The 25,199-nt window shown below is 38.2% G+C and overlaps 1 long non-coding RNA gene across 2 annotated transcripts in view; it reads left to right on the plus strand.

Moving 5' to 3' along the window:
- Window positions 1-23,758, plus strand: part of LOC122179216 — a 44,003-nt gene extending 20,245 nt beyond the window's left edge. Inside the window, exons 2-4 of one of the 2 annotated variants that reach the window (XR_006178589.1) lie at window positions 14,254-14,397; window positions 16,349-16,568; window positions 23,706-23,758. This is a non-coding gene — a long non-coding RNA (uncharacterized LOC122179216). The remainder of the gene's footprint in view (window positions 1-14,253; window positions 14,398-16,348; window positions 16,569-23,705) is intronic. The other variant, XR_006178590.1, reaches the window with a different exon arrangement.
- The last annotated feature ends 1,441 nt before the right edge of the window (window positions 23,759-25,199 follow it).

A 25,199-nucleotide genomic window follows, 5' to 3' on the forward strand; every position in this document is an offset into this window, starting at 1 on the left:
TAACATCCTGCAGTTATGACTGAGATTTCCGGCTTGTAATATTCTGCTACTTATGAGTTAGAACTAAGATATGGAGGTATTTTCTATTCTTAAAAACTGTCATTTGTATTTCTCTGCTAATATTTTCACTGATTATTTTGAATTTATTCTGAGCATTCCAATGTAATTCCACATCTTTATTTCAGAACTACTGGAATAAACGCCAGTAAATTTAGAAGTGAAATTCAGCATGTACTTTTGAAAATGGGCAGAGCAGTAGGCTTTTTTTTTTTTCCTAGCAAAAAGATCACAGTACAGACGTGCAGCATTGTGACTAAAATGTAAATCTACTAAATCTAGTTTTATTTCAATTGAATGTTTACTTCACATCTCAGCTGCCCAACTTTTTCTGACTGACTGGAATGAATGATGTATGGAGCATATTGATGAGTGTTATGTTTTAGAAGAAGTGTCATTAACTTGGTTACGTGACTGAAGTTTAATTAAAATGCCAGAAGAAAGAGAACTGTGCAATTTCTAAAATAAAGTGAAAAGCTATGGTATATGGATATTTCATCAAGGATGACTTAAAGTTTCAATGGCACATTACATGCATATAATAAGGTTACTAAGCAATGGAAATTTTGCAGAGGCAGTTGAGTATTTTACTGTGTTCTTTCATGTTTTTTGGAACCTGGTTGTTATTGTTTGTTTGATTTTATGTAACAATGAAGTGCTACATTGCTAGCTTTCAAAGGCAGGGTGAGGAGAACTTGAAGAAATGTGGCTGAGGTACAGACAGAAATGAAAGCTTGAAATCTGGGATTAAAAAAAAGGTTGAGCTAAGCAACAGGCGGATGTGCAAATTGGAGATCAGAAAGGGCTTATATTGTGGATGTATCAGGAAATGCTTACATGATACCTGTATGGAATTTCTAATCCAGGAGGAATTTAACACAGGTCTGTGTTTCTCCTCTTTCCTTAAAGCAGTTTGGTGCTGCTCAATATCCTTCTCTGGTTCTAGCTCAGCATTCAGAAGGTATTTTCAGAGAGATAATTGAAGGCAAAAAAACCTAAGAGAAAATGACTGTCAGTGCTTCCTCAGCATGGTTTTCACCAACCATTTTCTTGGGCATTGCAGGGGATATATAAAAGGATAGCTGACACGAGATGGCCAGTTTGAAAAGCCTGGCTGTGGCACTTGGACAATCCTTTGATTTGGGTTTTATATGGCTAACCCCAGTACTTGAGCATCTTGAGACGTCCAAGCAACTAATAAGTTTGTATTTCTTCATGTGGTGGAGGCCAAGTGGAATACAAAAGCCAAGTTACAACTAATTATATCTCCATGTTTGTCTCCCTCCACTGGCCACAGTGTAGTGTTAGTGCTTCCACTACTATCTGCAGGATTGTTTGGTGGTTGAATTACTTTCTCACCTGAAGCCCTTTTTTCCTTATGTTTCATTGCATTTTGGAGACATTGTAGCTGAATTTTATTATCTAGCCTGGTGGTGTTTTGGTTTTTGGTTGCTTATTGTAGAATAAATATACCACTCTCAGAAGCAGTGTTCTGCCCACAGACTAGTCTCGCATTAAGGTCTTTTGCTACGAATGTTAAGTAAGTTGGAACTTGCAAAGCATGTTGTAGCTTAGCAACCAGGATGCTGCTATTTAACAGCTGATTTGTGAACTTCAGAGCAATCAGAAATGTCTTTCCTTATTTCTTGAACATATCCAATGTGTAAAAAGTGAAGATCTTAACATGAGGTAAAGATTTAAGTTCTAGATTTGGCATTCTTAATGTATTAGTACTTACTTTCCAAATCTTGATAGCAGAATAAGAACTTTTTTTTTTTATAAATGAGAAGAACAAACATGACCCTGATGTCATGAAAATAACTTGTTTTTCTAACTCTTTTAAATGTTTGATATTTGCATATAAATTTCCATTTATTTCCAGTGAAGTTTTTTTGTTTTTAATGGAAATTCTGAATTCTGGTCTTTTAATATGTAGCAAAAGCACTGAGCTGATTTCAGTTTTAATGCACATTACTAGAATTTATTTATACTTTCATATGTTGTTATAGTGCCATCTGGTTTACATTCCTTTTGCCTGCAGCAAACAATAAAGCAAAATCATAGAATCACAAAATGGCCTGGATTGAAAAGGACCACAGTGACCTTCTAGTTTCAACCCCCCTGCTATGTGCAGGGTTGCCAACCACCAGACCAGGCTGCCCAGAGCCTTGAATGCCTCCACGGATGGGGCATCCACAGCCTCCTTGGGCAACCTGTTCCAGTGTGTCACCACCCTCTGAGTGAGAAACTTCCTCCTAATATCTAACCTAAACCTCCGCTGTCTCAGTTTAAAACCATTCCTGCTTGTTTTTTTCACTGTCCACCCTGGTAAACAGCCGTTCCTCCTCCTGAAATAACAGACTGCTCTCTGCAAGTCAAGTGAAAGTTGTAGTAGGTTTTGAGTTCCTATCTCATAAGCATAGCCATGGTTTCCACAATATCCTGTAGCTGTCAGTCGGATTCTCCCTCTGAGATGTTTTAGCTCTCAAAAGTGAAGAACAGGGCTTTACTGTTCTGAAGTAGTGAGTCTTTTTGCAAAAACAGTAGAAGGGAAACATGAGAACTTTGTTTATTGCCATAACTGTTTCTACACTGACCAAGTGAAGAAATATTTCTCAGATTTTTTTAAAAACTATTTTTGAGAACAAGTAAGACTAATCTGCTTACAAAGAGAATAAGCAATTGGGAAGAAGAGAATGTAAGTATTTTTGCACTGCTTTTATGGTGGAAATTTACTTCAGGTGGTAACGTGATTAAGAGCCTGACCCCCAGCCCACTAAAGTGGAGAAAAGTGCTCTGTATCACACAGTGCAGGGAAAAGCTCCTAGCAGAGCTAGAAGATGGGTTGGGGGAAGATGATTTAGGAACTCCATTATTTGGTATAAGCTTTCATGTTTGAGGTGAAGATATTCTTTGCAATTGTTAGGAAGTGGTGCCTAAATTGTGTCTTGATTACCTTGCAGGCATTTAGTGTTCTTTATCCTGCATAGGTAAAGAAGGTAATGCTCGATTTTATTTTTTCCTGACTTTTCTTAGGAGCATACAAATCCTTTAAGTGATAGTTACATTTAGTTGCATCTGGGACTCTAATTTGCTACAAACTTATCTTTGTCTTTTCTCTTTTGGGCTTGGCTGGGAAAGAGGAATAAGGGAGATGTTTCCAGGAAAAACAGGTTTGCTTTTTCCCCCCATAATAGTGACACCTATTTAATAACACTTGTGTTCGTACAGCATGTTGTCCATGTGCATGCTGCTCTGAGGGATAGCAATACAGTGTCTCACTGATGAAGGATTTGAACTTTTTTTTGTTTTATTAATTCTTTTAATTTCTTTAACAAGTCTGAATCATTCATTTTTAATCACTGGGGTGCTACAGATAATCTTGAATTTTAAGTATAGACTTTTATTTGGGATTTAGTGTAATGTTTCTGTGGTTTGATTCATATAGCAAATATTCATATAAATTATTCTTGTGAACTGTATAATTCTTTTATTACATTTAATTCTGGAAAAACATAATAAATACCTTTTTTTTTTTTTTTTTTTTTTTTTTTTTACCTAGGCACTAATCCTGTTTCTATTATTCAAGCCTTGGTTTAAGATATTTCATAACAATTTAATCACATAAGTACGTTATTCTAGATATAATTCCTGCGCTTTCATGATAAAACATCACTATTCTTTTTGTAGTTGGCTTTTTGTTCAACTGCATTTTCTCCTTATTTCTTTTGCAACAAATCTTATTCTCCTCTGTAGTGCTGAGTAATATTCTTGTGCTTTTCTGTGGAGTGAATTCTCAAATCAGGATCATCTTTGAGAAGGATATCAGAATTCTAGCTCTGGCTTAAATGATTCCAACTCTATTTCTGTGGAGGAAAAAAGTCTGGTTCTGGTGTTTGTCACATTGGTCTGAATGAAGAGACCTTTCCAAATATTCAGCTACAGAAAGTGATATTACCCAGGCGGAGTGCTGACTTGTTCATCGTTCTTAATGCTTTGTACTATTACGTGATGTTTTCACTATTGCAGGATCTATAACCATCACAGCTTATCTTCTTTAATCTTTAAATCAGAGTGGAGTTTTCTGTGATCCCTTTGCTCAGTATTTTTATTGGTGCTTACATGAAAGTAGTTGATTAAAACGTATTAGGTAACTGTGAATGGTAATACTGTAACAAATAAATGTATTGAAATGCTGCTGTCAGTAGCAAACCCTAAAACATGTAGATTCACTTAGTTGTTCATTAGAGAGAGCAATAGTCTTAGAAAGATTTGCAGAGTTCTATGATGCTTCCAAATAGATAATGTTGGATATTAACGTATTTCTTTCCATCATCAAGAAACAAGTACTTATATTTATTAATCATTTTTTCAATTTACAACTGCATAGGTCAGATTGCTACTGAAGTAAATTAGAGTGCACTTCTAGAGGATACTTATGTGTTTAATAGCAGCTTCCTGTCTCTACTATTGCTATTTTGATAGTAAGCAGTGTTTATGAAGATTGATGCATTGGATGGCTGTGGAACAGAGATCCTCTGCAATAAGCAGAGGATATTCTTGTAGGCGAGAAAACCCTGACATCTCCACTAGATAACTGGAGGCCTACAGGTGAATCCTGGAAGAGCAAAAAGCCCTTAACATGTCATTCTCTTGCAGTCTTAAGACTGCATGGTTTGGTCTTTGGCTATACTTTAAGGCCTGTGTTTGTTATGCTTAAATTTGGTATAAGAATTGCTTCCTGCAGTGGAAAATACCTGGCTGACACAAGTACTGCAGTAAACTAGTGCCCTTTCTTCTAGATACTATACAGATTAAGGAAGTCCAGTGGTAATATTGTTGTATGAGCATTATGCCAAACACTTAAGTGATCTATTACATCATATGAAAGTAGTTTACTCTTAGTCACAAAATCTATTATTTCAAGTGGTGGCGTCATACATTTTCTTGTGTGCATGCTATTATGTGTTTGCTACAAGGTCATGTATTCTTTCAAGGGGATGAATGCAGAATAGGAAGCCCCAGCTTTTATGTTTCTGTCTTTGTATGTTGTTCTCTTTATCAGAGTTGATCCCAGTGGTTGCTTTTGTGGCTAGTACTGTCATAAAGCAAGTCTGTGTGGTATTTTTAGGCTAATTATAGTCACCTCAAATACTGCCATTGTGTATGTGAAATATATTCTTTTTCTATATGTCTCACTTTACATTTGTCAGCTGTGATTTTTGTCTGACACACAACTCTCTAATCTAGTAAGACGCTTTCATGAGGATAAAATCAGTGCTGGAGTGCTTGCCCTTTACAGGGTTTGTTTGGGGGTGGGGGTGTTCTTTCTTAAATGATTTCACAATTATTGTATTTTAGAATCCCCTGGAAAAAAAAAATCTTTTAGGGAGCATACTGCCTCATCCCTTTTTAGGCTCACTCTCCTATTTCCTAACCTCGGTGTTAAATAATTAGTTTTGGAAAGCTGAATGGAAAATGAAAGTAAATTAATAGATGCATTTGAATGGTAGCATTGTGTAAATCTGCAGTTAGGAAACTGTGTAAAGTGTTGGTCTTCCAAAGGTAACTGTTAGCAAAAGGTTGAGTTCTCTCTCTCTCTTTTTTTTTTTTTTTTTTTTTTAATGAGTTCTGCCTGATGCTGAGGAAAAAATTGTCTGGTGTAGAATGTTTTCAGTAGTGCTAATTAAACTGTCCCTCCTACTTATTATCATTTGATCCAAATGAGAAATTAATGCTTTACTAAGAAAACAATTTAAGTCTTAACAAAACAGTTTTATTTCAGCTCAAGTAGGACTTTTTTTTTTTCACTGAGTGAAATTGAGCTTTTTGTAGATATGTTGTAATCTGGGCCCTTGAGCGGCCTTTCAGTATTTGAAAGGGGGCTATAAGAAAGAAGGGGACAGACTCTGTAGCAGGATCTGCTGTGACAGGACAAGGGGAAATGGTTTCAAACTAAAATAAGGGAGATTTAGACAGGATATAAGGAAGACTTTTTTTTTTTTTTAATAGTAAGGGTGGTAAGACACTGGAACAGGTTGCCCTGTGAGGTGTTGGATGCTTGGGTGGTGTTGAGTAAAGAGGAATTATTCAGGGCCCCATCAACAAAGGTTGCTCCAATTTATTTCCACAGAAATGACAACAGATACAAAATAACAACAATAATAAATAAACAATAAAAACAGTAACACTATTCAATAGAACCCATTCTTAGCTATGGATTTTTCACTCTTTTCCAATACCATCCTTAGCTGTATGTTTTTTTGCCAGCTACAAACAAGAGCCTGCATGCTGTGTTTGTAACAGTCTGCACTGACAGAGGTGACCTGCTGTTGCTGCTACTCAAACCACCCCCTATCATACTGTGCTCACATCTATGTTTGTTCTCCATAAACCAAACGCAGACCAGTGTCAATGGATGCCATATTTCAACATGGTGGAATTCAGTGTCACACTTTTTCTCCGTATGCCCTTCCATGTCTGCAGACTGCTTCTCTGCTGTTGTCTGTCACATGGCAACAACATGTAATGGAATATTGATGGAAAGCTTCAACCGTTAATGCCACACCACCAATATCTGCCTGTGATGTCATGGGCCAGCATCATAAAGTAGGAGGCATTACTTTCGGGGCAACCCTCTTAATATGGTGAACACACATAAGTAACAAAGGTTTTTTTTTGTCTTTAATTTCTTTTTTTATTAAATCAAAAAGAATAAGTAATGAAAACACAGAACAAGTGGGATAAGTTACTTTTTTGTGTGTGTGAAACTTAATGTACCAGGCTGGTTCAATTGAAATAGTCGTCATTCTCATTGAGCTCTCAAAGTGTTCCTCAGAGATTGTTGGTGAAATTTTACTCTTCCTGTGCTTCATCCTTGAAAACAGTTGTTCACAAATGTATGTACTGCTGAAAGTGGTGACGTGAATAAGTCTTGGTTATGAAATGAGGGGTGTTTCTATAAGAGGGGGCTTATAAAAGCGTGGTAGGGAGACATAATTGAATGTTGGGTGGTTACAACTTTTTACGTTCCATTTTAAAGTTCACAAGTAGTGTATTTATGTCTACTGAAACATGTTGTTGCAAATAAAATTTTTTCAGCAAAAAAAAAAAAAAGCCAGTGTACTCAGTGAAGCTAAATACACAGCTGCTTAAGCAAGAGAGTACAAAATGCTAAGGAAGTTCTGAACACTTGGAGTTTGTCTCCACTGGGCATTGTTAGTGAAGTTTCTCAACCTACCAGTACCTGGAAAGGAGCAGAGGGAAAATCTGCCTGCTGGTGAATAAATCTGCCTGCTGGTGAATTCATCCAGGAGTTGGGAAATAAATACACACAAACAGGTAAAAAGGGCTGAAACCAGTGATGTGCTTTGAGATGACATCAGTGCCTTTCATCCTGAGGTTATGCAACTTTGCCTTACTTGTTTATAACAAGTCTCACCTCACTGGGAGAAAATTGTGGTGTGATAGCAGAGGGAATCCTACCTTGTCCTGTCCACTTGTGAGGCTAATCTTCTAAGTATATGTGGCTCTGTGCATGGGGGTGCTGGTGGGGATCTCTTGACAGCTCTGCTAGGGCCTGCACAACATCCCAGTTTATGTTGGGCTGTTCTGTGTCTGCCCATAAGCTCCAACCAACCTGGGCTCCAGAGCTGGTCAGCAGTTCAGAGAATCTTTTGGAGATCCCGGTGTTTTCTAAGTACTGAACTTGTGGTAGGTCTGTGTTACAGCAGCTGCAGTTTGGGTGGACAGGTTCAAACTAGCTAGAAGATACTTAAGTGTGTATACTGTCAGTGTTACAGCTGCAGCTGAGAAACCACACAGGAAACTGATTTAAAAACTCTGCCCTGTGGCCAGAGCTTGGCTATTTCTGGCTGTGTTGTCAACAATATCCAGCCTCTGTGTTCTGGATTTATCAAGAACGTTTTTGTGAGCTGTGGTTTTACAGTAGTGAAATGCCAGATGTACCCATTGCTCCTTGAAGGAGCAGTTAAGTGCTGTAATGAATATGTGCTGAAGAACATAGAGTAGTGGAGAACAGATTCTGGAGTCAGGATCAACAACTTGATGCTATCTGGGGTTGTGCTGTCCATTCTGATCTTGTGGTACAGTAGAATATGGTGCTTGTCCGTAGCACTAAATCTATTCCTTTGTAGATTTGAGGGCTATGCTCATGGTAGAAATAGAATAATGTATTTTCACATCTGCAGTACACAGTCCTTGTAATGTATATGCTCAGTCTGTCCCTGCCTGGGACATTACTAATCATTGTTGGTCATAAATATTGGTGGAATATATACATTAGTAGTAAAATGGTATGAAAGAATGCAGACTTCTATTTGAGGCCCTGTCTTTATTTAATTTATTAATCTAGGCACATCCATTTATTTCAGCACTGTCCTTACCAGTTTTGAATATTCTGATTTCCCAGCATTTGTCCCTGAGCCACTTTTGTATAATTTCACTAAAAATTGGCTGTCTTTATCTCTCTATGCTTTCAGTATGTAGCTAGATATGCTGTTGAACACAGCAAGATCAAATGGTTGCTTTGTTGAAGATAAATGGTTCCGTTTAAGTGCAATGATTTAAAAAAAAAAAAAAAGGCTGTTTTGCAAAAGGATATAATGTAGATGCCACTAGTTGGTGCTCTTTATAAACCATTGTCTTATTCCTATTATTTGGATTCACTAGTCAATAATCAACATAAACCATTTATGCTTTTGGCATGGCACTGAAATGTGAATATATTAAATAACGTGCATAGTAGAAGGCAAACTCTTAAAAAGACAGTTTGGCAGGGTAGGCACAGTAAGGAACAAGAAGTTTGGTGCTACGTTATCCTTCAGTGGGAATGCAATGCTGTGTCATACTTATCCTGAAAAGCATGGGCCAAACTCATTACCTCATTACTTTCTTACAAATTCAAATTTGCTTTTTAATTTTCAGTTTATTAATTCTAAGTCTTTCTGCCTTTCTCTTTTTTTGTTGTCAGTACTCGTTTTCTAGTCTCATTTAAAAGAAGTAAAAAAAAAAAAAAAATACTTGCGTGGGAGAGCTGCCAAAAAGTGGAGGTATAATTTCATGTTTTTTTTTTTTTCTCTGAGCAAATACTAGGCACTTTTGGCACTTTTGTTTTGAAGGTGCCATTTGTAAAAATAAAAAAAAACTTAAGAGTATTAAGAACATAGAAAAGTGAGTGGCATTTTAAGCTGTTTTCTGATGAAAATCTAGACCACGTTCTTGTTAAAAACTGCCTTTCAACATTGATTTTTTTAATTTAGCACACACACTCAATTTTGAACTAGGCAAAATATTGCCCTTACACCATTGACGTTGTTTCTTTGTGTAGGTAATGTGAAGGGAGGTCTTGTTTTGGTTCTTTCCCAAATGTTGTTAACTTTTTTCCAGGATGCTTCATGAACGAGTGCATTTCATAGCTCTAAGCATTAACTGTGAAAAGCAAGTTACAATGGCCAGTGTTGTTTACCTCACAGATTTTCATAGAATGATAAAAATGCAGTTTGGAAGTGACCCCTGGAGGCTATCTAGTCCATTCTTCCGCTAGAATCAGAATTGCCATAAACTTGAGAGAGTCAGCTGTTGTTTTTGTCAGTCTTGAAAATCTCTAAGAATGGCAATTCTACACATGTGAATAATGTATTCTAGTGCTAACCAATCTTTCTTGTGAATAATTTTTTCTTGATGTCCATCAGTCTTCCAAAGTGCAACTTCTCCCTGTTTGCCATCTGCCATATCTGAAAAGAATTTAGCTCCAATGTCATTGTAAGTAACTTTCAAGTAGCTGTAGGCTGCTATTAGGCCTACTCTTGGATTAAATCTTTACCAGATTAAACAAACTGAACTCCCTTAACATTTCCTAAAGAATTAAGTGCTGACTGTCTACTGGGCAGTCTTCTAATGGACTCTCCAACTTCTCAGCATCCTTCACAAAGTGCAGAGCCCCAAACTGCACAGTTTTCTCAGGTAGGGCCCCTCCAGTGTGATAACTCCCTTGACCTGATATGCACTATTCTCTTGTCTGTACAGCTAGTTCTTTCATCGTAGAAAGCAATTAGATTGGTCACACATGACTTGCCTCTGGTAAGTCCCTGCTGACTGTTCCTGATAAACTTCTTGTCCTTCGTGTTCTTGAATATTGATTCAATTTCATCTTAATGTGAGTTGGTGGAGAAAGGATGTTTTTCTTTGAGACAAAGGCAATGTTCTATTGGCAGTAGCAGAGATATTTCTTCTCTGGAGGGAACAAGCAGAGATAACCTGCTGTATTGATACAGGTAACTTCCATTCTAATGAGGAAGAGAGAAATAACTCTCACTATAAAACTAAGAAAAAATGTCTTTGTTTTGGCTAAGGTAAGATTTTTCTAGGAATGTGGTGAAACCTTAGGAAATGTAGCTATCTGGGCAGAGGATCCTAGCAGTATGATGAAACTCTGTTTTTGTAATTCACTTAAACATTAGATTACAAGGTAGAATACATTGAAGTCTTAATTTTATAGCTCCTATGTTATGAAAATAAGCTAATAAACCTCCAGATATTTAAAAATACATGTAATTTTATCTTTTGGATGAAGTATTGACTGGAAACTGTAAAATCAAAAGTTAATCTGTAAATAAGTTGTGCATTTGAAAAAGTGTAATTTCTTTTGAGAGAGAGAGAAATACTGTTTCTTTAATGTATTTAAAATTTACTTTTCTAAATCAATTTAGGAAAGCTCCGTAGCTCTGCCACCATATTGTGGTGGTTTCTTACCTTATTGCATTCTTATTTTCTCCTATGTCAAGAGGGGCTATCATTCAGTCCTAGATAATATTTCAGTTTCAAGATCTAATTTGCTGCTATAGCATTTGATAATTTCAAATTAGAGGTCCATAGCACTATTTTTGATTGATTGGTTAAGAATTTTGTTCTTAACTCTAGCTATATGACTTGCAGTCAGATTTAAATGAGTTCAAATAAAGTAATCCCCCGGAAGATTGTTTGGACACTGTAAATCAGTGCCATCTTATTTTCATAAGAAATGTCTTTGCTTCATTCATTCATTGCATGGTGCCAGGACTTTACTAATTTTGTGTTAGGAATCTGTATTCTCACTACTTATCAGCGGACAGAAGATGGATTGAGTTTCTCACCTCTGAGGAAGTGCCACATTGTTTTTTTTTTTTTTTTTTCTTTAAACAAGGGTTCCCAGAAAAGAGGGAACTTCTCTTTAATATCAGAGCAAATGAAAAATTCCTGTATATGTTGCTTTTCCTGGTCAACCTAATGTAATTGACCCAACTTGAGCAGGGAAGATCAGCATCTTGAGAGATCCTTTTCAATCTCAACAGTTTTGTGATTTTGTGATTTGATCATGATTTTTACTTTTCCATAGAGCTGTTGCCTAGTCGTCATTACTCTGCATCTGTTTTTGTAAGGGCTTATTCCTTCCCTGCTGCAGGACTTCAGATTAATCCTTGTTGAATTTAATAAGGTTCCCACTGGTCTGTCATTTTGACAGCAGTCCTGCTCTTAGGCACCTCGAGTGTTTCTCCTTACTTGATGACAGCAATCTTGCAAATCATCACTTTCCTCTAGTCAGGCATGTCCAGCCTGTCCTGCAGCCTCCCCCTGCCCTGTGTCATGGCAGTGGCTGTACCTTGCTGAGCAGCCCAACCGTGCACCCATCTCTCAACAACAGCTGCACATGGTTGTCTCACTGCTGCAGGTGGAGAAAGTGGAAGGTGACATTTCCTTTCCTTCACCAGTGCTGCAGCTGCTGCTGCACACTGCAAGAGGAAGAGATGTTGCGGTCAGTCTCTGTCTCAAGGTGTGCTGAAGATGTGCTCCTGCCCCTCAGCAGCTGGGCCATCTCCTGCTCCACTACAACACAGCACCAGGCTCCACATGGACAACCTTGGAAGAACATGTATCTGCACCACTCATCTCCACTGCTACTAGCATGTCTCACTGGTCCTTGTCTGCCTGCACTGGGTAGGGCCAGGGAAACATGAGAAGTACTGTGTGTACCAGAGTAGTTCAGCAGAATCCAGAGTTAAATGTATTTATACAGTCAAAGGCAAATAACATCCACAAACCTAGTCATTTTATCCTAGAAGACAATTTATATTTGTATGTCTGTAATGGCTTTTCTCACTCACCTTTAACTACTTCATCTATCCAGAAACATCCTGAAGATGGCTTGTTCTTTGATTTTATTTTATTTTTTTCCAGCAATCAGTGTGGGGCTTCAAGTTCCCTGGATTTACCTCTTGTCATTTTCTAAAGATTGATAAAATATTTGTCTTTCTCTGCTTTTATCAGGCTAACTGATCTCTGTGAGATGATTTCTGTGATAATAGAGCCTTCTAAGAATATTGGTCAGCTCTCATGCTCTTGGATGATGTCTGTTGAATCCCATAGACTTGTATAGGTTGAATTATAACTGAGACCTCATGCATTGCTGGATAGATACCAATGACCCGTTTCACTGATTGCTGGGGTGTGGGGGATCTTGGTCAGACCAAGAGGACTTTTAAATGCTTTAGCTCTATCTGTGTCTGCTATTGCTAAATCACATGCCTCACTCAGAAGCAGGCCCACATACTCCTTGCTCAGCTTTATAGCTATTTTTTTGCTTCTAGTCTCCAATGAGGCATTGCCTTCCAGTGAAACCATTGTAAATCAATGCACTTCTTATTTTGGGAAACTAAAATATGTGATGACCTTTAACTAGATGTTACAGGGTTTATAAGTAGCAGGTAAAGTTTTGTTAGGCAACTGTGAAATCCAGATATTCTAAACAAAAGCTTTTGTAGTCTTTCCAGATCTCTCTGATGGTGTTTTGCAAGTTGTCATGGCCCTGGGGGCACTGCTAGCTTTAACTGTGCCTGCCCACCCTCTGGAACCACCAGTTAGTGCCCTAGGGATTATACAGCAAGGCTGATCTCCAGCTCCTCGCAGCCCTACTCTGCCTGGTCATGGGTCTAGCCTTGGCCTATCTGTGAGAGGTACCTAATATCCAGAGCTGGGGCTGTCTTGGTCCCCAGGCTGCCTGGTACCTGGCTGGGCCAGGAGGATAGGGCTTGGCTGCCTGGTCCTACTGGATCCCATTCCAATAGGGAGGCATTGGCTCTTGCTGCTCCCTGGCAGAAGTTGTCTTTCCAGTACAGCCTTTTGTAGATCTACCCTTGTAAAAACAACCAATATCAACTTTTCTGATAAAGCTGTCTTCAGTTATGACACAAAGGTGAATTCAAAAATTCTATATTAAACAATAATTGATCAAACATTTCACAGAGGGTATTAATGCGTTTTCAGAATATTCTGATGTGTACTGCAAAATGCATTTGCTCTACATATTAATCATACTTCTTAATTCTAATCTAAATTCTAATGCAGGAAAATATGGGATGTTGCTGAAGCCAATCAGGGACAAAGGACTGATATGACAAGGACACTAGGATAGAGGAGTGATAATGAGCCACTAGATCTAACTATCTGGGATTTTAATTTAAGAAATGAGACAATACACATTTCTATACTGAGGTCTTTTTTTCCCTGAAATGCTCTGGAGAAATTAGAAATAACAGGAATGCATGAATAAGGGGAAACTGGACGTCAAGAAACAAGAGATGAGCAGAAATGATGTTCAGGTTATATTTTGTTAAAATTCAAAGCTGCAGAGATTTCAAATGCAATATCCTCTGCATATATTCTAATACACTGGAATGTGCAATATTAGGATTTCCCACATCTGGGCCTACTGATTTAAAATAGTTATTTAATTATAATTGTTTGTAATTATTTTTAAAATTATAATTATTATTTTATTATAATTTAAACGAGATTTTTTGTATACTCTATTTTATTTGCAATTCTAATGGTGCTCCTTACCTTTAGTACCTTACCACAGTACCTTGAACTGTGGATTTACTATACAACTCTTGCACAACTTGCAGTGTACAGAGTATGACTATTTCCGTTCTTCCACTGTGCACAATACCCATAAGATAGGTGGAGTATTGTGCCATTTCAGCTCTTCTTAATTTCTTCTCCGCTTCATCAACAATATTTGCTGATGATGGTCTCAATTGACTAACTTGCTGCTGCCTTTCTCTTCAGAATTTTTTGAACTTGTTGCCAGGTTCTGCATTGTCTGTCTCTACAGAGTATCCTTGTGGTTTTGTTTGACAGCTGCATTCCAGTCCTGAGCTACATACTAGCTGCTTGTGTTGTCCAGGGAATCCACTGAGTTTTCTGTTGCTGCTTCTCAGTTAATCCCTGTGCCAGGAAATGGATGGAATCCAAACCCAAGAGAACTAGCTGAAAAAGGTCAAGGTAATGTTTTTGCATTTTAGACCTCCCTCTTGAGTTACTCACGTTCTTTGATTGTCACATTTTTTTCAGTACTAACTACAGTTCTTCTCTACAATGAGGACCTTTCCTTAAATAAGGAAAGGATAAATGAGGAGTCTAAAATGAGGACCTTTCCTTAAATAGTTGCCTATAGCTGTACAACCAGCCTTTTAACTCCTGTACTATGATTGCTATGAACTGCCCAACACCTTCTGGTGACAGTACTTAACGGGAGATTGAAAAAATACGAGCTTTAAAGTGCTCTTGATGCATATTCATTGCATCATCCTCAGATGTCAGATGTTCCACACTCATTTTAGTTAGCTAGATGCATGCAACATACAAACACGAAGACTTTTCTCATGGGGAACCTCAGATAGGCCTGCTCATTTGCAGCATTCAGTGTTTGCTGCCCATATTTGCTAAAGGGGTTCAGGGATGCATCTGAACTCTGATCATCTTGAAAGATTTTTGTAGCTTTTGGCTATGCCTGTCTGGCACAGTGTGCCTGGTGTTGTCCTCCAGAAATAAGTCCAGACTAAATAAGCTTTGCTATTATTAGGTTCTTGATGAAGGATAAACCATTTCTCAAACACACAGTATTCCTGAAGTTCTGATGATTTCAGCAGCAGTTGAGGGTGCTGTGCAGTTCTGTTCTGCCTGCTTACTGTACCTACAAAGCTCATTCACTCTCAGCTGCATAACAAGACAAACTACAGAAAAGAAATACAAATCTCTTACCTTTATTTCATCTTTCAAATGCAGGTGAGGAGAGGCCTGAGTTAAATACTGAGGAGGATGCAGAATACCCAAGAGAATGTCTTGATTCATTTGTTTAAGAGCAATTAGATGTAGCACAACTCATGGAAAATGACACAAGCAAATAACTTTTAGGTTGCTAGTATTTTTCACTAGACACTTGAAATTACGCACACTTGTATTATATTTTTTTCTCAATACAGTGCAGTGGATCATAGCCACTCTTTGACATAAGGGTTGCAAGGTTTTCTTCAGTGTCTCTTCAATTTTTATTCCTTAGCATTTGCCAACCCTAGCAAACAGTGCCACTTATCACGGCTTAGTTCTTTCTTTTCCCCCATGCATGACATGACTTTTGGGCTACTTCCTCCTTACTGATTTAGGTAGTGAAATTATGAAGTCTGGAAATCTGATGACGTCATTATACATAACAGCTCTTTCTGCTCTAGGAGTGTTCTTCTCTGCACAGCACTGTGCTATCCCTTTCGTAGCTTGGGCCTGAGTAAAGATCTACTTGAACATGTGATGCATATGCATCAGCTATGCACGCCTCAAACTGTGCGTAAGAGCAAACTGTTGATTGCTTAGCATTTGGTGCTATTTTTTGTGAGAGTAAGATCAACAAAGAGTAAGAAGTTTGAGGTTCCAATCTCATTCACACATGAAAATTCTTATCCCAGACTGTTAACTATCCTTGTGTTAGAAAGCATAACTTTGGTGTTGGTATTAAGTATTAAACTTACAGTTGGTGACTGAAGTGCAAGTGAACAAGTGAAACAGAATTTTCTTTCTGAAGTCCTCCAGCAGTTGCCAAATTTTTTCTCAGTTAAAAAGTGAAGGGATATTCTTCCATGTTCTTGAGAATATGAAAGTATTTATCTTTAGTTCCTGTATTTGTTTTCTCTGATATTTCTCCTGTTCCATTTTAGTATGTTGATGTTTCACACTCATCTCCCTACTTTGGATGTTTCCACCATTCTCTGTGCTTATCTGTAATTTTCTGACAGCTGCTTGTGAATGTTTTTAATGGTTGAAGTTACTTGGGAGCAACTACTTAGGTATTCTCTTCTTGTACGTTTATCAGACAATGAATTTGATGAATGTCACTGAGAAACTGTTTTTTTTTTTCCTCCATACTTGGCTGGACATGTTCTCTGCTGTTTTGCACCACCAGGTAACTTAATTGCTCTAGTCTGGGTAGCACCCGGGGTGCTATGGTGCAGAGAACATCACATCCAGACTGTCCTAACTCAGCAGTTATGGAGCACTGTCGAGATATGGATCAGTCTGCCTGGACAGAAGGCCAGAACAAATCTCAATGTTTCAGATGCAGATGCTGCTGGAGGTCCCTCTTTTACTGACCCATTGAAAATAGGCATCAACTGTAGAATGTGGTGAGTGGAAAGGTCTGTCTAGGCCGTTGTGTGGAGTCATCTTCTGGAGGGAGAAGATGATACATAGTTGCCATTCTCTTCACAGAGGGGAGGGAAAAGCATCTGCCTATCTCCTAGTTGATGGCATGAAAATGGAGGTATGCAAAATGTGAACGTTTGCCTTTCTCCACCAGAACACTGCTGTGGATTTTTATAAAGTGGATTTGGTTGTAACAATCTTAAATTTTGGGGAAAAATTCAAACATCTGAGACTTAAATAATAATAATAATAATAATAATAACAACAAAAAGCGGAACAACAACAAAACAACACCCAGAACTTAAATAGAGATTAAAAACAAGCCAAACCAAATTTGGGGTTAACTTCTGGTTACCCAATTGTACCTCTGCATCTAAAAAGGATTCTTTTTTTTTTTTTTTTTTTTTTTAATAGGAGGATTATAGTTTTGCTCAAGTACGTTTTTTATATAGGTGCATGAGGAACTAGAAAAACAAAATTATCCAAACATCGTATGCAGCATTATTTTCAGTGAAAATTATAATAGGCTATGCTGCTTTCTCAAAACCTAAGGGTGTATATTGATTTATATATATACAATGTGTCTTGTAAAACATTTGGGCTCTTATTTTACTTTTCAAGGTGAAGCAAGTTTTTAATATTTAGCTGTTGACAAGAAATGGAATATTCCCACTGGGATAAGCACAACTATTTAGATCAAGGACTGGGGTTGAGAGTGGTAGTATGTTTTTGAAGCAAAGCTTAAAAATGTTGGTTGCTCTTTTGTGGTAGTATTGCCTGACAAACAATTTGGCTTTGTTCCTAAAGCCTCCAGCACTGTTGCTCTCTAGTTTGCCTGAGGAATTTGGAAAGTACTAAGGAAAAATAAGAAATAAAAAAGCTTGAGGGAACTATCTTCGTGGTATTAGTTAACTGAGCTTAATTAACTCACTGTCACAAAATGTTTGAAGAGAGAGAGACCGAATATTGCTTGACTGCTGAATGCTGGAAACTTCCATTTGTAGCTGAAGGATTTGAAGTGTTCAATAGAGAAGTAACAGTTATTGCAGTTATTATTGTGAACAGCACACTGAATTATGGTAAAGTGATTGCTCTTCTAAGGCAGAAATTGCATATGTGGTGATGCATGACCTGGGGACAGTTCTGATAGTGGGATGGGTGTTATGGGCTTGTTAATGATACTGTGTACAGGAGTAGTCTCAAAGCACCAACACAGCCTGGTATGCTCTCATAAAGCACATGAAGGAGCAATGGGAGAGGGACAGAGGCAAAAAAGGACCATTAGCTGTGCTAGACTGTTGGTGGAAAAACTATAGTGATAGATGCATATGGCTATCCTTTGCCCCAGTGTGAGGAGAATGTACATTCTGGAAGTGTGCTGCTGTGGTGATAAGTCTGTTAACTCAAAGAAAAACCACCCAGAAGAGAGCCATGATTCAACATACTCTGGTGTTGTCCATTCTCTCCCAAAAGCCCCATCTTCCACTTCTCTGCCTTTGTTCATGAGGCTATTAAAAAAAAAAAAAATCAATACATAATTTATCTTCCTACATATGGCAGAGTTCAAGAAAATGAAAGAAGTGGGTAACAGCTGTAGAAAAAATGTAGTGCTTTTGATACTGTGCTGGTAAGGAAAAACAGTTTTTATAGGAGAAGTCCTAATGTGCTTCTGCACATGTTGCTTGCATATGATATCTGGATTTATGCTTGGTACTGCTTTGCAGACACTTCAGGAAAAAAATACAGGAACAGATGCTCACTACTAGGAATGGGAGGTGATAACACTAACATTCTTCTAATTCAAGAGCACAAGTCTTGGAGTATTGATCCAAAATGTGAAAAGCACAGATTTAGGTCTTCCTCTGTCTGAAAGGGCTATAAAACTTTTGTTTCTTCTCCCAAGAAAAAATGAATTAACTGATCTCCAGAGAGGCAAGACTGTAGTGTGTTTTCAAATTCTATTGACGTTGTTTTAATACATATAAATATTTCCTCGGAATGTAACCAGAGTCCAAGTTCTCCTTTTCCAGGGAGCATTCTGGCTGCTAGCTTTAGAAAGTTGTACCTACACTGTCTCCATCTGATACTGCTTAAATATTTATACAAAGCGGATCTGCTTCATTAGGAAAAGCGAATGGACAGCCATCTGAAAGCTTCCAACACATCAGTGAATGAAGCATTCTTTTGGGAATAGCGTAAAACAGGCACAGCTTCTGCTTTTTCCTTTTTTTTCCTTTTTCCTTTTTTTTTAGTGTGGTCTGTGCAAGCTGGAATGAACCACTTGCCATTTGTACTGCTGAGCTGCTTGTTCACGACTCTTTCACAGAATCCCCAACTTTCTGCAGACTCTGCATTCAGGCCTTGACCTTTAAGGTGTGTTTTTTTTTTTTTTTTTTTTTTTTTTTTTTTTTACATCTTTCCTACCCTGAAATCCACTGATTTATCCAAGTTGCTGTTCATTACAGCAGTTTGTATGCAAAGGCCATATAGCATGGACTTCTGACCTAAGATAGAGTAGTTTCCATTTTTTCCCCTTGTTGCTTCCAAAAGTTTGACTTTTTTTATTTTTGAATGAAAAACTGCATACAGCTCTGTTTTTTCACAGCAATATGAATTCATCATAGGTTACACTGTTATCCTTCCTTGCAGGAAGCTATCATGAAAGCATTATGAATTATATCTAACGTCTACTATGTAGACATAATAGTAATGATTTTAGATAGAAAGTAAGAGGCAGGATGAATTCACCAGTGCAGCACACTGATTTACAGTCATACTCTGGTATCATTATGACTCTGCTCTTTGAATGATTGTGTTAGTTTAGGTTGGGAGGGAAGCCCTGGAGATTGTGTAATCAAACTCTGCTAAAAAGCATTGTAATTTCAAAGTTTGTTTTACACAGGTACATTTTGATTCCTTTGAAGAATGGAGGCAGTCTGTTCTTTGGCTTCTCTGGACAGCTGTTCAAGCTGTTATGCACTTTCATCATATATTTTACTTGCATTTAGTCAGAATTTCCCTTACTACAACCTGTAGCCTAAAATTTTGTCCTTTGGCAGTATACTTATGAAAAGAGTTGTTTTCTCTGTTCCCCTCTCCTGCTCCCCCTCTGTGGAGGCATATAGTGACTAGATCAGCCTGAAGCCTTTGCAGTCTGAATATAACCCAGTCTTTTGGTCCTTTGTCCCACCCCTGCTTGTCTCCTGGTTTGTCAGTGTTTCTCTTTTGCTGGAGGCTACAGAACATGATTTCCTGTCTTGTGGAACATACAAACACTTCCAGATGTCCTTCTGCCTTTGATAGACTCTAACTGCTGGTAAGATCTGTGTGGTCTTTCAGAGCAGCTACGGCTGAATAGTGCAATTCATTTGTTTAAGGAACAGATACACACATAATCAGAAGGCTTTCTACTTTGCAGGATGATATTGATTTTGTTGATAATAAAGGCTGATATTTACATTTGTTTACTCTTCTGAGAAACACTTTATATTCTTTTGTAAAATATACTTTTCCAAACTGTGGGGAAGTAAAATAGTTCCAAACTTTTATTTTACTTTCTAGCCTCCTGCTCCCAAATTTGGCATCATTACATCAGACCTCATAGCTCCTGGCAGAGCTATGAGATGCCACGTGTTGCTGCTACATATCAGAGATCATATCAGGGATAAATGAACAGAGGAGAACAGAGAAATGAAAAGAATGAGAATGAGCAGCAATTTGATGTTGCCAGACCTCAAACCAGTGAGGCCAAGGGACAGACTTTTCTATTAGTCATGAAAAAATATTACTCCTAGGCCTTTGCTGAGAAACACTCTGGGAAGGTTAGAAATTCACAGAATCACAGAATTGTTGACATTTTGCCTTTATGTTTGCAAATAAGTTGATTAAAAGCGTTTGACCTTCATGTGGTTGTTGTCTTCAACAAAACAATTCTCTATTTGTATGTATATGGTAAATCTGCTGTTCTGCAGTGACTCTTCCAAGGAGACGTTTTCTTCTCCTAGCCTTCGGAAAAAGGAAACGAAATACATGGCACTCTTTCTAATATGAACAGATGCTGTTTTATTGATGTGGATTTAATTGTATCATTTTATTTTAACAGGGAATTTTGTTATGGTAATCTATAACACCTTCAGCTGTCTTCACTCCTGCTGTTTGCCATGGTACTTGATTTCTTTTTCAGTTCAATTTTTTTTTGTTTTACACGTTTATTGTACTGGCTTCATATCTAGTGTTGATGTGATAGCTTAAGTGCAAGATAAATCTCTGAGAGACTTCTGCATGGAGGAATGGTCACCCAGACTTGCACGGTATTACAGGGATTGGAATGGACTTCTGGGGACCATCAAGTCCAACCCCCCCTCTAAAGCAGGTTCCCTGCATCATGACCTTCTAGGAAGGGACATAGATTGTGGGATGTCTGGGAAGGTTCCTCAAAGACCGTTTTTTTTTTTTTTTTTGGAGCCAGTTCCAGATAATGTAGGTCTTATAGGTTACTCATAGCAACAGGTGGATGGTCAGCTTCCCTGTTTCTCTGTTCCTTGTTGCTGTCATTAGAAGAGCCTCCTCAAAACTGCTATCTGATACTTTGCCTGCTGAGTATGTCATCCAGTAACAGGAACTATTATAAATAATCATTTCACTGTCACCTGCAAAGGATTTAGAAATTGCATGTACTGTTGTGAAATTAGTTGGCTAGAGCCAAAAGGGAAATACTTCATATTTTATGTGCTTCATGTAATAGAAGTGCTTAATTGCTGTTACACTACAGTGAAAAATCCCAATATAATTTTTCATTGTATGTGCAAGGGTGTAGAAGGCTCATGTCCAGAGCATCATGTCTTGGAGTGTCTGATAAGTTTGTACAGGTGGCATCAGGAATAGCTCATATCCCAGGGGCCAGTTTTTCTGGTAGTCAGACTCTACGATATGAAATCCTGAAGAGCACAGTCGTACTCATCTAGGTATGTTCTTAATTGCTATGTGTGATCTAGAGAGCTCTCACTGTTGCTCTCACACACAATGCCTTGACTACAAACATACATCATTTTCTTGTAAACACAGTGTAAACTGAGAATTGTGATAATTGTTCTTAAAATATTAACTAATTTTCTTTGAAGGTGCCCTGAGTTCAGGTAAACAAATTAGACTGGCTATGTCCTCATCCCAAGCTCTTGTTATGATGATGTTTAATTTTTTTTATGATTGGTCTTTGCCGCTGTAAGTTTTGCAGGAAGTTTGTAAATACTTGAAGATATTTAAAGGACATGGTACCTAGATCTGGAATTTGTTGGGTAATTAATCTATCATCAGTGCCTATACTTGTTCATACAACCTTAAACTCTTCCTTTGGGAGAAGAGTTTATTGCATTTTTTTTTTTTGTATCTCCATTCATGGATTTTTTTGATTAAAAAATTTGAGTGACATTGTGCCAGCACTTAACTCATACCTGTAATTTTGTTTCAACAATAAAATGATCTCAGTTCAGTGCAAGCTGGGTGTTCTGTTTGGATACACAAATGATTTTCAGTCTTGCTTACTGAAGTAGTTTTAGCTTTACAAGGAGGGTCTGTTTCCAAAGATGAGATCTGTATTTATGTAATTCAAGGTTGTTGTTATTAGACCCACTTTAGTAATGCACAATGGAGAGATGTTCCTGTATTTAGTCATGATTAGAAGACTGTAACGTTTCCTTTTGCAATTAGGGAATTAATTGCCATGAAATTATCAAATTGGAGTTAATTGTTTAGAGGTTGCATCATCACCATGTACTCCTCTCAAACACTTGTACTGTATTTCCTCTGTGTTTAGGTATCAACGCTTTAAGTAAACAGTAGCTGAATATTGATCTCAGTCTCTGGGGCAGTGTGTACATTAGCAGTCTGGTTTGGACGAGTAATGCTTTTCTGAAGCCACCCTCAATGAATTTATCTTCATGGACTCAGTTTTCAGGGTGGTTGTGCTGCATGTGGATTTGTTTCTTTTGGAAGAAATCTAATTTATAACTTCACAGACACTGGAGCCTTTTTTTCACCTACTTTACCTTCTGTTGCAATAGTTTTTAGCAGAACCTCCTCAATCCACCCATCCCCCTCTGTTTTTAATATCTTCACTGTTTTAAATTCTTTTTTTCTCCCATTCTTCTGAATAAGTTTAGTCGCTTCTATCTCTGCACTCTGGATCTTAGAACCAGGAGAACTAGAACTGATGCAGAAGATACTCTGGGTTAGGTGGTTTGGGATTCATCACTCAAGGTTCTTCACATGGGTAACACAACCAGGGATATTTTTCTGATGTGCATTAGTGGTAACCTATTGCTTCCAGAGCTTCTGTCTTCATTCTGATTTCTTCTTTTCTGCCTGTCTTCTGAAAGCACAAATTGCTTGTGAATGGTAGAAGGCATTGGGCAAGAGTTCTGTGTAAGCAACACGCATCACCTGTTTGACTGGGAGGGAGCCTTTGTCATTTAAAAACAGCTCCCTGGAGCAAGTAAACTATGATAGCAAAATACTGATTCTCTAGTGTCTGTCTTCTGTAAGTGCCTAGGAGATCTGGTTCATCAGATAAGTGGTATCATAACAGTAATGACAACACAGCCCTCTTGACCTTTGAGCTGAGGCAGCTTTTGCCTGGTATTTTGCTGTACCCACAGGTACGGTCTCCTGTCCACAGCCAGCCTCTGAGGTGGATGAAGCAGAGGGTTTCCATTGCCATGCATGTCTATTGGCACAGAGGGGCTGAGCTCTTCCATTGCAATGAGCAGTTGATTCAGTCCAAGGAACCAGGTGTTGCTGGGGAAGTTTGAGCTATGGAGCTGCAGAGCTGTGGGAGAAACCTTCTTCCCATGCAGCTCAGCTCTTTAGTCTGCAGGAACAACTGCTTATCTTATGTGTGTGACTGTTAGAACAGTTAACGGTTGAGACTGAAGACTTGTATAACCTTTGAAAGTCTTAGGTAATCTGGCACATCCAGACTCTGTGGCTTGTGTTGTATAGGAGGCAATAAAGCAAGCTGGGATATCTTTTCCACTGACGAGCCCTATCCTGATTCTGGTGGATATTTTTGATATGTGATTTCTTTTTTTAAGTATATATATGTATTTTTATATTTTTCCTAGAAGGGAAAGAAAGTTTCATCAGGGAAATCCGATGACTGCTTACTCTGCATGGGAACATGCTATACTGCTAAATGGACTTAATGGAAGGTGCGTATCCATTCTACACATGTGCAAGAGAGCAGTTGGTGCTAGAGGCTTTTAATTTGATTGCATCAGCAGTGAAAATCCAGCATTTCATGACCTTAAAGAAGATGCAGCAGCCTTGTGCTCTACTGTAATGGGCAATCAGAAACAAAAATATATGCCATAGGCATCTCTCTGCATAAGACACATTCTTCTGCTCCTTGAAGCTTCAGACTTACTAATGAAACCTATGTAAGAAATGGTGCTGTAAAGCTTCTGTGTCTGACGTGTCTGAGTTAAAAACTAGGAGAAAAGTATTTCATGTGTAGAGGGAAAATTGGATTGTAAGGTCTTTGTCTTTCAACAAAATAGTGCAGCACATATTAGGAACAGTTAAGTTGTATGCTTTCAGATTTTTTTGTATGCTGGCTTTTTAGCTCTTTGATTTTATACAATAGCATGTAACGTGGAGGTAACAGAAACTGAGAGTGACTGAGAGGAATTGGTGTAGAGGCTAAATATAATCAGCTCTGCTAAGCCTGTTAAATGAAGTGTTTTGTACATGTACATCAGCTTAGTAAAAGGTCTGAAACTTTTGATATCTCATGCCGCCTTAAGGTCTGTGTTTTATGCTGGTTCTCCCATTCCAAGCTGTTGGAGCATATTGTAGAGAAGGGTAAACATGGTTTGGAAGAAAATTTCACAGCCCTTTGGTATAGTATGTTGTGTTGTATTTCCATAAGGCAGCTGCGCTCATTAGAAAATATGATGTTTTGATGATATGGTGAGGTGTGTCACAGAGTAGGCAAAACAGGGACAGGAATGGGAATTGCTTGTGAATTTGCTAAGAATGTATTATGTCTCTATGGTGTCAGGCTCAAGAGCAGGAATTAATCCACAAATCCACCAACAGTGAATTCTGGGGTGCCAGGCTCTGGCATTGACACAGAAAAGCCAAGAAGTGTTCCATTTTATTTCGATGAGGCAGAACTGCAACTGTTGATCATATGCTGGTTGTAAGTGGAAAAAACACTTCCCCAAAGAACCCCAAAATGCACTGAAAGTCTTAAGTACTTTGAGACTGGAAACTGTTAGAGACGGTGATGCTTCTGAAGGTGCTAAGAGGTGATTTAACCTTATTTTTCTGTCAAACTGCAAGTTCCTGAGCTAGCATTTTTATTTGCTCATTGAAATTATGTTGTGGACAAACTAATAGAAAATGGTACATCAGCTCCTTTGGCCACACAGAGGCAAATGTTCTCAAAGAGTGGAGATTGTGGCTGTTGCATATAAGAGAATTTCAGTGTGCTGCTGCTTTGCCATCCCTGACCAGGGACACAGCATCTGTGCATGCATAGGTGGTAGCTGTGCTCTGGCTTTGACTGCAGATAGTGCAAAGGGAGCTGGGTTGACTGCTCAGCTCTGGGAAGT

This window comes from Lagopus leucura, unplaced genomic scaffold, assembly GCF_019238085.1.
Source record: "Lagopus leucura isolate 7727_CA_CO unplaced genomic scaffold, USGS_WTPT01 Super-Scaffold_100002, whole genome shotgun sequence".
In the NCBI taxonomy this organism is placed as follows: Eukaryota; Metazoa; Chordata; class Aves; order Galliformes; family Phasianidae; genus Lagopus; species Lagopus leucura.